The sequence below is a fragment of the Artibeus jamaicensis genome, unplaced genomic scaffold (assembly GCF_021234435.1).
Source record: "Artibeus jamaicensis isolate MK-2021 breed Jamaican fruit bat unplaced genomic scaffold, CSHL_Jam_final scaffold_916, whole genome shotgun sequence".
Lineage (NCBI taxonomy): Eukaryota > Metazoa > Chordata > Mammalia > Chiroptera > Phyllostomidae > Artibeus > Artibeus jamaicensis.
In genome coordinates, this window is record NW_026522059.1 from 44806850 (window position 1) to 44821863 (window position 15014).

The 15014-nt window shown below is 38.5% G+C and overlaps 1 protein-coding gene across 2 annotated transcripts in view; it reads left to right on the top strand.

Moving 5' to 3' along the window:
- Nucleotides 1–15014, top strand: part of TOX (thymocyte selection associated high mobility group box) — a 307625-nt gene that overhangs the window by 181602 nt on the left and 111009 nt on the right. The window lies entirely within an intron of this gene.

Genomic DNA, 15014 nt, shown 5'->3' on the forward strand with positions numbered 1-15014 from the left:
TTTGAACCATGTTATAAAACTCTCCCCAGGGCTGACAGTGACTTTGAACTAGCTCCCTTTGGTTTCCATTCTTCAGTCACTCGACACCTACATTGTCATTTTTGTAAATCTCTGAACAGTTCTGTCATAGTCACAATGAACAAACTTATTAACTTGTTTATTTTTTATATTGTTTCTGATAGGAGAGTATTTTATATTATCACTTACCTCAGTCATCTGGGGATGCACTTGACTGACTTCACAGGAAGGTTTTTCTGTTCATCACCAACAGAAAGGGAGTGTGTGAAGGAGAGTTGAAAGAACCCCACAGTAGTGTTTTAGGGAATGAAGCCCAGAGCCAAATGCCATGATGGTGTAGGGTTTTCCTAAGAACTGGCAGCTAACTGGTCAGCCAAGAGCGAGAACGTGTTCACAGTACTAGCAGTGGGAGAAAACTCAGCATTATTGCCAGAGTATTTTATATTGTATTTGTGTGTCTAGATTTCTCTCAAGACTAATAACTATGACTTCATTAAGCAGACAATGGGTTTTTAACAAATGTATTAAATGTCTAAATCTGAATAATGTACTTTAAAGTAGTCACCTTGAAAAATCACAGAAAAAAATTATTCTTTGGGGCTAAGCCTTTAGACCCAGTTCATGGGTCAGTAGGCACCCAGGTTATGGCTTTATAGGCACCTTCATTCACTAAGGAGAGGAAGAGAGCACACAGTGTATAAAAATACCAATTTCGTCCCCTTCCTCACAGCGTGGATGGAATTGGGCCATAGGTGAGATGACAAGATACTCAATTACATAGTTTAAGACCCTAAGCCTGTTATAGAATTTGCCATTCCTAGGACCCTCTCATTTACTCTTTAAGAGGTGCGTGTGCAACTTTAATAAATATGCATCTGGGCCTTTCCCACTTTTGCCATTCATGGCAATCACTCCATTCTGAAATGAAGCTCAGGACTGGACCTAGTCACACAGTGAAACCTGCCATCTTCCAGACCCTTCCTCCCTGTCCTTTCCTCTTAACCTCCCAGCAGTTTCAGTTCATCCATGCTTCTTTATGCTGTGTCCATCCAACTGAATGTCCAAAACTGAACTTACATATTTTCCCTTTATCATAATATTCCCCTGGGAACTTCTAACGCTCTACAAGGCAGAGGGCCTATGCTAAAGGATGAATCTCCAGCTTGCCATTCAGCTCTTGACATGGAGAATCTAGCAGGGATTTTCACTGGATGGTGAACCTTCCCAGGACCTCTCAAACCACATTCTGAAGTGGGCACCTGCTTTGCCTACTAACAGTAATGATCCTAGCACTTGATGCTGTAAGCGAAAGGCTTCCCCAGCTGATAATACAAGTCTCAGTGAGACTTTGGAGAGGCTCCAGCCCCGTCCAGTAGAACTCTCGGTGACAATGGCTTTCCCATTGTCCATACGGCCCAATAACAGTAGTCACTGGCTCTTGAGTGCTTCAAGTGTGGCCAGTGAGAATGAAAGACTAATTTTTATTCTATTACATTTTAATTATTTTTAAAATAGTCATATATGCCCAGTAGCTACTATATTGAACACCATACAGCTAGTTAATAATGTTGATTCTAACTTTAAATCCTTATTAAACCCATTTTTCAAGCCAGAGTAGTCATAGAGACAGATTTGGGGATTAAATTTATTGTAAGAATCCTGTTCTAAGGCTTTGATCCCTTGCTGGATTCTGGAAGCCAGAATTTGATGTATTATAAAGTTGCAATCTAAAGTTGGAGGGGTCAACTTTATTGGAGTCTACTAATTCCTTTGTGAAACGGAGAGCCTTTTCACTCCTTATGTTGAGCTGCCATGTATCTAGAATGCCTTCCCTCAGTGTGTACATTTTAAATGCTTACCATGGTCTAAATGTTTGAAAGGGCTCAAATGATTGATAAAACAGGGTCACTGGCCTTGAGAGCTTCTAAACTACAGGGGGAAAAGTGTGAATACTTTGGAAGCAATTAGAATGAGACATGAAGCAGTAAGAGAGAGACCAAGCAAAATGCTCAACTTAGTTTTAGTGGTCATGAACCCCATAGGAATTGCTGGTTGGAAGAGACTACAGTAATCTGGCTTGGGTAGTTTATAAACTTAGTAGAAGAGGCGGGACTATAGTTAGTTTTTGAAAGATGGTTTTGATTTGGGCAAATAAAAAAGAAGAGGCATGTTGGAGAGCATTTCAAAAGCAGATTAAATATTTTAAGTTGGGCGATTTGACCAGAGACTTCAGAAACCAATCAGAGTTCTGTGGACTTTGTATGGTAGACTCCAAAAAAATTATTGGCTGTTTTAACTCAAGGCAAAAGCATTAGGAAAGTAGTGTTATGGGAAAAACATTTCTGGCACTTCCCCGGATGGATAACAGGGGTTGGAAACTGCAGATGCGGAAAGTCTGAGGCGCCCATGTCACAACCAGGCGCGGGGTGTTGCGGAGGCACAGAGTGGTGACAGTGAGAAGGAAAGATGGGGTGCTAAGCTGTTTTCACATCATCCCCAACTATAAATGGATCCAAAGATGAACAACCCTTCATGTCATCGTATTTTACACTTAAAAAGCACTAAGGGATTATTTGCTTTGTAAGGAAGTTTAGGACTATAAAATATTCTCTTCACACTTCTTTGTAAAAACTGGCTTAAAACTCTTCCCTTCGCAACTTATTCGTTCCTAATGTAATCACAAACTTTAACAGCCAACTATTGACTGGTTTGCCAATTGCTGAAATATATGGGTGGCGCACAATTGAGGTCATCAGTGTTCATACAGACAAGGAAATAATGGCTGCTGGAATCAGGAGGTAAATGCCACCCACCTAGAAGGTACAGCACTCCTCGTGCCATCTTTTTTCAAGGTCACCCACAATATGGGGACAAACCAAGTAGAGCTAACACTTGTAGATTTTACGTAATGAACTTGCTGTAAGTTTTAAAATCCTGTGAGTACATGCCACTCTAGCAAGATATATATATCGGATCAACTTCTCTATCCAAAAGCTCTTCAATGTTATTAAAACTGAGCTTTTTGCTGTTAGTATGGTGCTTTCATCTTTGTGTTAATATTTTCACTTGATGGAATTTTAGACTTTGAAGGGATCAAAATGGTGAAACTATTTTAGTTCTCATTTAGCTATTACAAGTACTCTAGAGGTTACTGTAATATTTAGTATATATGCATCATTATATGTTATATATTATTTTTAGAATATAAATTATATACAAATATAATCAACATTTATAAATATGAATATAAACTTATAAATATATAAATTTTATATGTATATATTTATAAAATTTATTTTATAAATATATAAATTTATATTTTATAGATAAAATATAAACTCAGAAAATATTATCTTTTCTGAGATTTTATTTTAAAGAGAATTTCTTGTGTCCTATCCTCAGCGACAATATAAGTGATACAATGTCACTGATTTTAAGCATTTCCTACTATCGTCTAGTATATTAAATATATATAAAAATGTATTCCACGTGAGAAACCCAGATCTGAATAAGTATCGTTAGTCTAGTTTCACAAATGGAAAATGGGGGATCAGAGTGGTTAAGAGACTTGCTCAGTGGCTCAGGCAGTAAACACCCCAACTTCCTTGTTTGAAAAATAAAGATAATAATAGTCCTTACCTCATGGGGTTAAATGGATAAGAATTGCTTAGACACATAGACCAAATGGTTGGCGCATAAGAAGTATTATATAAGTTTGTTAAATAAAATATGAAAGGCAAGCTTGTACGACTTTTTTGAACAAGTTAAAATGCATGAGAGAGGAGATTTTCCAAAAGAGTTATTTATACTTTAATCCTCAATCTTCTTTAGCCCTGTCTCAAAAAAAAAAAGATAGCAATGAGCCTGCTATTAACCAAAGCAAAGAAGTCTCTACTTTTTACCAAGTTAACTAAGGTGGGGGAATGCTGGTGGGCGTGGGGATACAGGGCAGAGGGGAATAAAGGGGAGAAAAAATGGAACAACCATAATAGCATAATCAATGAAATATATTTAAAAAATAAATAAATAAATGAAATGGACATCTTTGGGCTGGATGACATCAATTCAAATCCTGACACTGCCACTTCCCAGCTGTGTGCATTCAACAACTTACATAACCTTCCTGTGTCTCTTTTCTTATCAATAAAATTGGTATAATAAGGTATTTAATCCCATAGTGTTGTGAGCATTAAATTAGTTAAGATCTGTAAAACAGTGCCTATCATGTAGTTGGTAATAGATATACTCAGTGAGAATTTCTTCCTAATAAAAAGGTAACCAGGGTAGGATGTCTAGATTGCCTTCTAAAATTTGCCATAAACATATGTAGGGGGGAAGCATACTTGGGGTAAACATTCTTCCTTCCCAAACTTCCCTCCCCACTTCCTTTTTGTATACCCTTGCCTGTGCCGTCTTATGTGTTAGTAGTCAGTCAGGACTATGCAAGAAATTAGATTTCTGGCACTTTGAAAAGATTCTATTGTCTCAAAACCACTATTTTCCAAGACCAGACTATAAAACAAGGTAGAATTTCTATTAGTATATACTATCGAATAAGTGCCAATTAGTTCTGATTCTCTGGATCCAAGTAAAACAGCTATTTATGATCCAATATGTAAAAGTTCCATTTTCTCAAAATTCCCCTGAGTTATTTTGATAGTGGGTAGTTGATCAGGGAGTGGAACATGGTTATAAGAGCACTGAAATGAGAGTCTACAAAGCCAGGCCCTGCCTCGGATGAGCTTTTCTGCCAGGGGCAATTCATTTTACCCTATCTGTAAGCAGCAGGGTTGGGCTAGCTGAGGGGCTCCAGACTGAGGTCCTTAGAGCCAGGGAAAGCTGGGAATCAGCCAGAGAGGCATTGCTCTTAACTCATCTCAGTTGTTCACACTTCTTGTAAAATGGCCCTTGAACAAAGAATTCTGCCCCCCAAGAAGATGGAAAATCACAAGTAGTTGATCACCGAGATCCTTCCCAGGGCTAGCATTTTCCTATGATTCATTCTCTATCGACCACGCAGCTGTGATCCAGAGTCACAACTCACTGGTCTGTCACTTTAGTTGCTTAGTAATTTTTCCGACCATCAGTTCGGCTTCTCGGTGTTTTACCTGTCCCTGAAAGCCTAATCAGTTATTGAAATACTTGAATCTATTGAACAGAATGTTTCTCCTAAGTGGAAAATGTTATTTTGCCATTAAGAAGACAGTGACATTGCTCTGTGAGAACAGACAGTGTGTTCATGTTGTTAGAAAGAAACTACAGAACTATTGTATTTTCAGAGAAAGGTAGAATAAGAAAATGTCCGTATTAAGTGTTCATGGATTCAGAAAAAATCCTTTGATTCCTACCAACTGAAATCTAGAGTCTCTCCTTTTCCTCTCTACTCTGGTACATTCACTGCTGGGTTAATCATGGATTGGTGGAAGGCAAAATACAACCTTGTATAAAGTCATCCAAGCCTCGCCGCCTGGCATATATGTGGCGATTGCTTGTTCTTTGTGCAGTCAACAGAAGCTCTTTCATACAAAGAAAAACCGTGCAAAGTTTTAGAATGGCCTCACAGAAAGGATTCATTTAGAACCTGGGCTGTTTGCAGAGTGTGGTCCTAATAACACATTATAGAAAATTTACAATGAAAAAAGCAACAAAGGAGATTTCAATTTCGTTGAATGCTTCAAATTTCTAGTTCTGGAGTTTGAAATGGAAAAAAGATGTTAAAAGCAATAAAATTGGGGGGTTTATTTCCCAAATGCCTTATTTTTCCGGGCAACAAAAGCAAGCATAATATATGTACTCAGATTTATTGTCACTTTTAGCATTCAGTCATGGCACACTTTGCATTCAAAGGCCAGTGTACAGCTGTTTTGACAACCATCCCTTCAGTAGGTGCTGGGCGGGTGGACGAAACTGAAGTGGGAGTGTTCTTCTGGGTCTACAGAGAGTGCTGTTCCATCAAGGAAGTCAGATGGATCAGAGCAACATGAATTTCTAATCTCTTGCCATTATGGAAAAGACCACTGGCATATTGAGTAATGTAGCTTTCAAAGCCAAGCAGAAAATGTGATTACAGGCAATTTGATTGCTATTTTTAAAATAAATATTTTCAAAATCTTGAGATACTTTATTTCATGTAATGCATAAAGTGTGTAACAGTGGACGAGACCTAAATATCTTTCAAGAAATGAAGGAGCTGGTGATGTCAGCCCCATTTAGATGGGAACTAATAGAGGCATTAGTTTACAATGGGGTGGATGTCGCAGGGCTGTGTTCCTTTCTTCTAAAAACAGGGAGAAAAGCAATAAAAAGAAATTATTTTGCCCACTCTGACAGAAAAAAATGAAGAATAACTATTTAGCATTAGGCCACAATTCATCACACTTTTAGCAATTACAGCCTGTTTTTTCACAAATTATCTTTTTTTTTAACATAGCAGCACATGAGAGCAATGTATGAAACCACTTTTGTACTATGAGTAAATGGGTTGGTTTTTTGTTCTTATTTTTGACCATATATAATAAAAGTGTGTGGTTTGGGGTGGGTTTTTTAATGTCAAATTCCTAATAAGGCCAAAAATAAGCGTTGTTTGTGGTTAGTTGTTAAGCTCTTCTTAAGCCCTTTCTTTGCTCAGAACAGGCTACTTTGAATGTGGTATTGATAAGTATTTCAATGTCCTCATTATATTAATGATTTGGGACTATCTTATAGTGCTGTAATAAAATATTTTTCCAAACTACAGCTCTCCTTAATAGTGTTCAGGAAAGAAGCCAATTTAAAAATAACACTTTTCCTTTCCTATGCCAAGTAAGAAAACTCAAGGATTCACTTAGTATATAGGGCTTGTTGTACTTTCTCTTCAACCCTGGAGTGCATATGGGTTTGTGCCTTGCCCATGCATGAAAGAAGTTAAAAAGCTATAAAACTAGTTATATAATATACTGTAAGCAAACTCTGGGAGTTATTCAATCCAGTCTCTTAATTCTAGGCAGGAGTAAACTTAAACCATTTAAGATATGTGGTTTTCTATCTAAGAGCCAAGATTCCACAACTTGCCTTGGTAGCCTGTTTGTGTTTAATTAACCTTGTAACATTAAGTTAAATTACACTAAGAGATTTAGATTTCTTCCAGGAAGTTCCTTATTAAAGTTAAACTAAAATCTCTTATTGCCATTTCAGTCTACTTTGTCTGCTTCAGACGTCTGAATGCTTGGGGGAACAGTTGATTCAAGTATTTGACATTTATTAAGTCAATCCCACAGTTGTGTTTTACCTGGCCCAAGTAACCCCAATTCTTTTAACCTTTCCTCAAAGGTCATGCTTTTCAGCCTCTCAATCAAATTAACTTTGTTTTTTTTTTCTTTTTAAAATTTTTGATCTTAAGGAATGCCAGCCACAGTGAGAAGCAGAACTCCAGAAAGAGCTTGAGATCACAGATTAATTTCTGAAGTTTTCAAATAACTCTCCACCCCCATGTGAACATTTTATGATAGGCTCTTGAATAGCATCGTTGATTGCTGACATAGTTCATTTCAGACCTGTCCATCACTCCCAGGGTGTGTTCTCTCCGTGTTGGTGTCTGGCCAGCAACCCCTGCATTTTGTTTCTGTGTAACTCATTTCACATCCCAAAGGCAAACATCTGGAAAGGCCATCATGGTGTTATTCTTCAGGCCATCCTTTTTTCTGCTTGAGTATCCATTATTTAAATAGTCCTTGGCAAATAAAAAGAGGGAAGAAAAATATAGTTATGTACTCATCATTGTCCCTAGACAAACAGATTCTAAGTGGGCTCATAAGTCAGACTCCCTGGGCCCTGGCTATGAGGTTTCACTCACTTGCTGTAACCTTCAAATTGCTCATCCAATCTTTCTTGAAGTGTTGAGGAGGGAGTTTGGGAAAAGCAGCACAGAATCTGGATGAAAACGAGTTGGGAGCATGAAGAATAAACAGCCACTAAAAACAGAAGCCCGTTGAGTAGAAAAACCATGTACCTGAGGGCTCCATCAGCTGTGGGCTTCCTGTCCAGGGCCTTCCCCTTCCCTGTTCCTTCTCCAGCTCCATACCCCTTGCTTGTTTCTCCTCCTCATTTCAGGTCCAACTCAGGTACCATCATCCCCTTCTACCCTAAATAATAACGATAACACTTCCTGTATCAAGTCTGGGCAATAAATCAGGCCTTGAGTTGAGTACTTCAGGTGGATCATTCTTCTTGCTCTTTTTCTCCTTCTGTCTTTTGGCTTGAACACTCAGAACATGCCCTCCTTGGGGAAGGAAAGGTTCTGTTTTCCTCTCACCTGGCTAGTAACCTCTTTACAGAAAAGTGGGCCTAGAAACCTTAAGAGCTTACTTGGTTTCATTGCTGAGACTTTCATGTGAAAATTATTGATGATAATATTGTATATGCATCGCATATAGTAAGAACTCAGGAACTATTTCTGATCACATGGATGAACTCATTTGTGCCCTCTGAGATCCTTTTATTTTTTTCCAGACAGTATAAGATCATTACTGCCTTTGATGCTGACAGTTCTAAGCAGTTGTATAGTCTTTTAGATGTATACAAATATTCTAGTTTTTTTAAAGTATATAATGTCATTTAGCCTGCTCTGCTACTTTCAATGTAGCTAAATGAGTTTGAGCCCTAAACTTCCATCAAATCTTGTATTCTTAAAACTTAATCAATTCACTACTAACTTCCTAATCCATGCCATTATTAAGGTGATATATATGACAATTAACTATAATGTATAGTTGAATACTTTCATTTTCTGAATAGAGTTATTTTTATGGAGACAAATTATTAGTAAAATTACAAGGCTTCTAAAGAAATATCTTGGGGGGTAGAAGAAGCAATGTGAATAATAAATGTCTATTAAACAAGGGCTGATATGAGCAGTGTTTGTTTTTTGTTTTATTACAGAACGATTCAATCTTTGACTTTCTGTTTGCTTGATTTGTGCAAACAGATTATTAACATTAAAATGTTGCATTATAAACCCATTGACTCCTGGAGTCACAGGAGAATGAGTTTAAAATACTTTTCAGAACAATGAACCAGTCTCCTTTCAAGACACCACTTCCTTCATTATTCATTAACTATTCTTATCTAGTGCATACGGGAACATTTTAAGAGCAGTTCTGTGTTTTTTTTTTCCATTTCAGTTTTTTCCAGTTTGAGTTTGAGTTCCCTTCTGTGAACAAGCATTACCTGCAAGCACACACTGTTTGTCTTTTTAGATCAGCCATTTATACACTTGACTCTGTCAGAAGCAGCACATACACCATTGGAGAAAAAGCATGGAGCACTTGTAGGAGGGTCTTGGACCATGGATGCAGTTGTTGAAATAGTGGATTCTCCTTTCCTTTCTTGGGTCTTTTAAAATATCACAAGTATCATAACCATTCAGAGAACAGGTCTTTTTTTTTTTACTTTGCCCTAATAAATATATTTAGCATTTTGATAAATATATAATAACAAAATTGATAGTTGGACTTTTCAGGATTTAATGGAAGGTACAAATTCCCCAGGGAAATCTAAGTACTATTTGACAGAAGGAGGATTTAACTCCTTTTTGTAATTCAAGATAACAATTCCATTTTTGATAGGCAAGAAACTGTCTCAATATTTGTTACATTATAAAAGCATTGTTAGAAGTATCATCTGCTCAAAGATTTAAGAAGGTTTTCTTCCAATCAAAATTCAGGTTGTTTTTAATAAACATTTTTCAACCCCCAAAGCATTTTGTACTATTAGAATTTTTACATTTCTATATATTGCAAACTTCATCACATTCTCTGCTAACCAGCAGACAAAAACAATGATTTACCAAATTGTGATAAGACCATATTCTATACATCATGGAATTTGAAAATGCTCAAAATGGAGAAAAAGTTCCTCTTCAATTTTTAAAATGATAGACTTGTAAAGGTTATATTATTACAACTATCAAGACCAGCAAAAGTATTAGCATTTAAAATAATTTTTCTCTTGTGCATTATATATATCTTATAATTCTTGAAGAATTACCAAGAAGAGTCAGACTTGACCGTGTAACTATTGAATAAAAGCATTTATTTACCCCCTGTCTCTTTTTCCACATAAACACAGCAATGACACACTCGTGTGTTCATTGTGTTCCTGTGGCTGAGGCTCTTAGCACATCGTGAGAGTGTCAGTGGTCAGCAAAGGCCACGCCTCCACTAGGCAGATGCAAATTGGGACCTTTGGTTAACAGCTTCTGTGTTACCTGGAGTACTTTTTTGTTTCTGTGGTTGTTCTTGCTTTCCCCAAAGCAGTCTCATTTCTAATTAGAATAGCACGTGGGGCAGGGCCTTGTTTCCCGGCAAACAGCAGACACTGCTTCTCTGAAGCTGCGTTTCGCTGTGCATTTCACCCATCATCATGCATTTTTGGAGTGTCTTCATTGTGCCTTAGATCTGCTGAGTGTTAGGTGCAGTGGATGTTAGAATCCAGGAACTTACAGTTCACTTGGGAGATGAGTATTACTCATATGAGACAAGTGGAAAATGTGAGACCATGTAAGATCAAGTTCTCAAATTTGGTACCCAGGGAGTGTGGGAGTCACCTGCAGAAACCTGCCTATGCCGTCCGGGTCTTGAGAAACAATGCAAGTGGTCGGTTCCCAGCTGGTTTAAGGGTAAGGCAGCCTTGACTGGGACCCTGCCTAAACCCTCCCTGGCTCTATGTCACTGTGGACAAGTGACTTCACCTTTCTGTACCTCATTGCCTCGCCTCTTACCTCTCTTGTTGGTTATAAGGATTGAATGAGTCTAAATACCTGAACCCCTCAAGCAAAACCAGCCAGCTTGCTTCACATCACCTGTTTTATTATCCAGTGAAACCCTCAGCTATTCATCTGAGTTTTCCTTACATTGCTTGTCGTTCCTCTTCTAGTTACTAGCGTCCCTGTTTTATGGGATATCCTAAAAATGACTATACTGGCATCTATGGAACCTGTACTCTTGCCACGTCCCAGGCACATGCAGTTTTCTCTTTCATTCCCATAATCATGTCAGGAGAGCGTGGTGTTATCCCAACCCTACCCTGGAGGGACTGAGGACTCAGAGGTAGGTTCCACAGGTGAACAGATGGTAGGTGGAGAAGCAGCGGACTGAAGTTCTTGTCCTGTCTGCATTTCTGGTGAGTCAGGGGCTGTGCCTCCCACTGGGGAGGCTCCACAGCAAAGCCTGGAGGGAGCTTTGTCCTCTCCCTCTTCCCCACCAAGTGTGTTCCGGTGGGTTTGGTGCCATCACTCTGCATGCTGGACGAGCCAGCCCAGGCAGGGTCCGCAGTTCTCCCTTTTTTTTTTTTTTTAACAAAACAAACTCATCTTATTTTCTCATTGCCATAGTAATAATAATCAGAGAGTGAGTAGAAGAAAAGGGAGATCATATTGTTGAGTGAAAAGGGGCGGATGGACTTCTGGCTGAGCGTCTTTGGCAAATGACTGGCTCTCTGGCTCTGAGTTTCCTTCACTGTAAAAAAAATAATACAACAACAATAATATTTATATTACTATGTGATTCTGGAGATTAAGTAAGATGCCAGATTAAGATTTCTAATTCTTGACAGTTTAAGTACTTTCTCTAGTTATCATGTTGAATAAATTAGCATTCCAGCCAGTGAAATGTTTGCTGTTTGCCAAAAATCCAGTCATTTAATTATTAACCCTTCTGCAAGGAAGATGGTGTTACCTCCTCTGATAGCAACAGGCTGTACCGACAGACTAGGATTTCTGCCTCCCTGCCTTGTGACCAGGAGGTGGGTCATCTGCCATTTGCTGTGAATCAGCCAACCTCAGCGCATTTTCCCCTTCGTCAAAAGTATACAAAATTTAGTTTTAAAAGTCCAAAGATATTTACATTTATTTTATAAATAAAGGGAAGAAAATTCTGGGCAGCTTGCCAAGCATAGCAGATCTGAAATTACCTAGCAATATTTCCTTCTCTTTATTAAATTCCTGTTACTTTTTTGATATGTTCATATTAATTTGTCTCTTCATAAAAAGTTAAATATTCTTTATGGCAAGGAATTGATAAAAGCCAAAGAAATAGAGAGTGAATTGTGAACAGTTTTCAAGTTTTCTTCATTGTTGTCCAAAAGTGATAAATTAATGTGTCCAGGGTCACAAAAGCATCTTGACTGGCCTAGTCCCAAATACGCAGTATGCTCAGATCCCACCGGGGGCTCAGAGCCCTCCCCAGTACACTCTACAGTGTGAATAAGGAGGCTGGTACATGGAAGATGGTGTGTGACTTTCAAAGCTCTGTGTCAATGGCCTTGTTCTTCTCACCCAGACTATGGAATGTCCCATGCTTGAGAGCAGTACTATGGAGATCCCCTCATGGGACCAGAAACTGGCAGGGAGGTTACTCTACACGCAAAGGCTGTGCTTAATGATCTCAGAGGAGGAGGTGTAGGGTTTGGTCTGTTCAAAAATCTCTTAGTGAGATTTTTGATGATTCATCATAGCCTGAGTTAACCCAAGTACTTAACTGCCTGGGTAGGGTCTCCCAACCAGGATTTGGTCTAGGATGGATCTACTAACGTAGTTAAATGAACCAGGGTGCTCTTATGCATCGTCTCCACAGCTGTAAGGAAGGGACACATCACCTTGGCCTGTTTGGAAGAGTCTCGCAGTAAAATGGCACCTCAGTGTTAGATGGCATAAGCTGCAGAAAAGCGGCCCCTTAAACATGGTGTAGCAAAGAGCTGCCTCACAGAGTACAAGGTTATTTAAATGATATTGTGACAATGCTGGTCCCTGTAAGTGGTACAATGGAGAAAATATTGAAATCAGGATCATCTGAGGGCAGAGAATGTCGATCGTGACCTCACTAAGTCCAACGTTCCATTATCATATGGTGATTGGAAAGGTGGGCCCTTCCTGGCGGCAGGGCCTAGCACAGTTACTTCACCCATTTCCCCATCTCTGAGATGGAAAAAATCATTAGTGTATTTTATTTCCTCTTCTTGTACTGAGACAGCAAAAGTAAGCCAATTGCAATTTCTCGTACACAATCAACTATAAACAGGTAATAAATGCCCACTTCTCTTGAATGTACCCTAGTATTGCATTTTTCTTATTTTCATGTGAGGCTTTACAAAAAAAAAAAACCTCTGTTATACTGTATGTTACTGATATACTTTGCAAAAAATGCTTTCATATATGTATTCGCTGAAAATGTTGGCCTTTTTAAATTAAAAAGATAATAGATTTTTATTCACTGAGGCTTACAGAAGTGGTTGCTAAATGGACAGTTTGGGTTAATCTTAGGTTCTCATTGAACTTGCCATTGAAAGCTTGGTGTTGAGGGTAAAGAGGGTACAGCTGGGCCGAGTGACAGGGGCTGTGGCTGTGGGTAAGGCACCTCCAGGTGTAAAATCCAGAGGCTGCTTTTTGCCAATAAAGAGCTCAACCACAAGGAAGGGGGAGAGTCAGCGCTGCCTCACTTTTCACATCATCTATAATGATCATATGTGAAATTAAGAAATGTGAAGTCATTCCAAAAAGCACAGCAAACAAAAACAAAAATAAAGAAATGACTACAATATACAGCGTCATGCAGAGGCCAGGAAAAGAAGAAATTAGGAGTTAAATCTCCCTGGGCAAGCGATCAAAATGTTGAGAAAAATAGATTACTAATGAGGAAATATCAAATATCTATGGGGAGACAAATGCACATAACTCTGAATCATGGATCACAAAAGGCTTTCCTCAGGCACCTCAGTGACAACTGTATGATGCATAAAATAGCGAGTTCTCCTTATTACAGTTTATTGGATAAGCACCTGCATGAATACAGGGCTGTACTCTGCCCAGCAGGGAAGTATCTTGCCCAGAGGGCTCTTGGTCCAAGTTGTAAAGACAGCGCTCAGGCATAAAATGTATGAGCTGAGAAAGTGATTAGGGTTATGTCCATGAGAGAGCAAACAAATATTTTGACAAGGAATAAACCTGGTAATGGGTTCTTTGCCTTGAGAATGTTCCAATGAGTAATGTTCAAGACAGTAATCCTGTTGACAGTTACCAGGGAGTTTCATTTCAAACCCTCCCTACCTCTGCTTAGTTTATAAAAATACAACAGTGAGAACAACTGTAACACATATTGCAGAATTTGGAAATCTTTCCTTCTTACATCTTTTGCAATTTAATACGTCAGTGGGAAATCACAGAATTATACTAAAAATGCATATTTACCTTAAAAAGCAAGATGTCTGAGGCACTGAGTCTTCAAATATCTGCAAGTCATTGTTCTGCATTTCATTTCCTATTCATAGAGACAGCTCAGATTTCTGCAGTACTAAGCACCTTACTTCTGGTTGGATTCTGTCTTAGAAGGTTTTTACCCTAAAGCTTCACAGCATCTTGCAGATTCCAAAATGGTACCCCAATTTTTCTTTTTTGTTCATATGCACAGGTCTTGAGTCTTAGAATAATTAGGCAGCATGAGGAATCTATTATATGTAGGATTACTACATAATTTATCATTCAAACCAACACTGTTTTGAGAGTGGGGCCAGTAACTAATAAAGATTAAGCCTAAAGCTGGGACTGTGCTGAAGAACTGGAACTTAGGTTACAGTAAATGTATGTGAGACAGTGTACATGTTGACGGTGAGGATGCAAAAATTTTATAGGACTAGTTCTTGCCCTCAAGGATCTAGTAAAACAAATGAGTTATGTATTTAAAATGCCAAATAACAATTCAAAGCATGGTACTTATTAATATAAGTAGCATTTGAATAGGTATCAAAAAATGATTATTGAGAGGAAGAGGTAGGGAGGTGTTCTGAAGTTGGGAGTTTCACTGTGTGTTGTGTGAACTGAATCACTGCCCACTCCAGATTCTCAGCCTCAAAGAACTGGGACTCATTCTTGGTTCATTTTTCCCCCTTACTTTACACATCCAGTGTACGAGCAGGTCTTGACTGAATTGCTTCTGAAATGTGTTTGGCGTCTACCCACATCGTTTTCT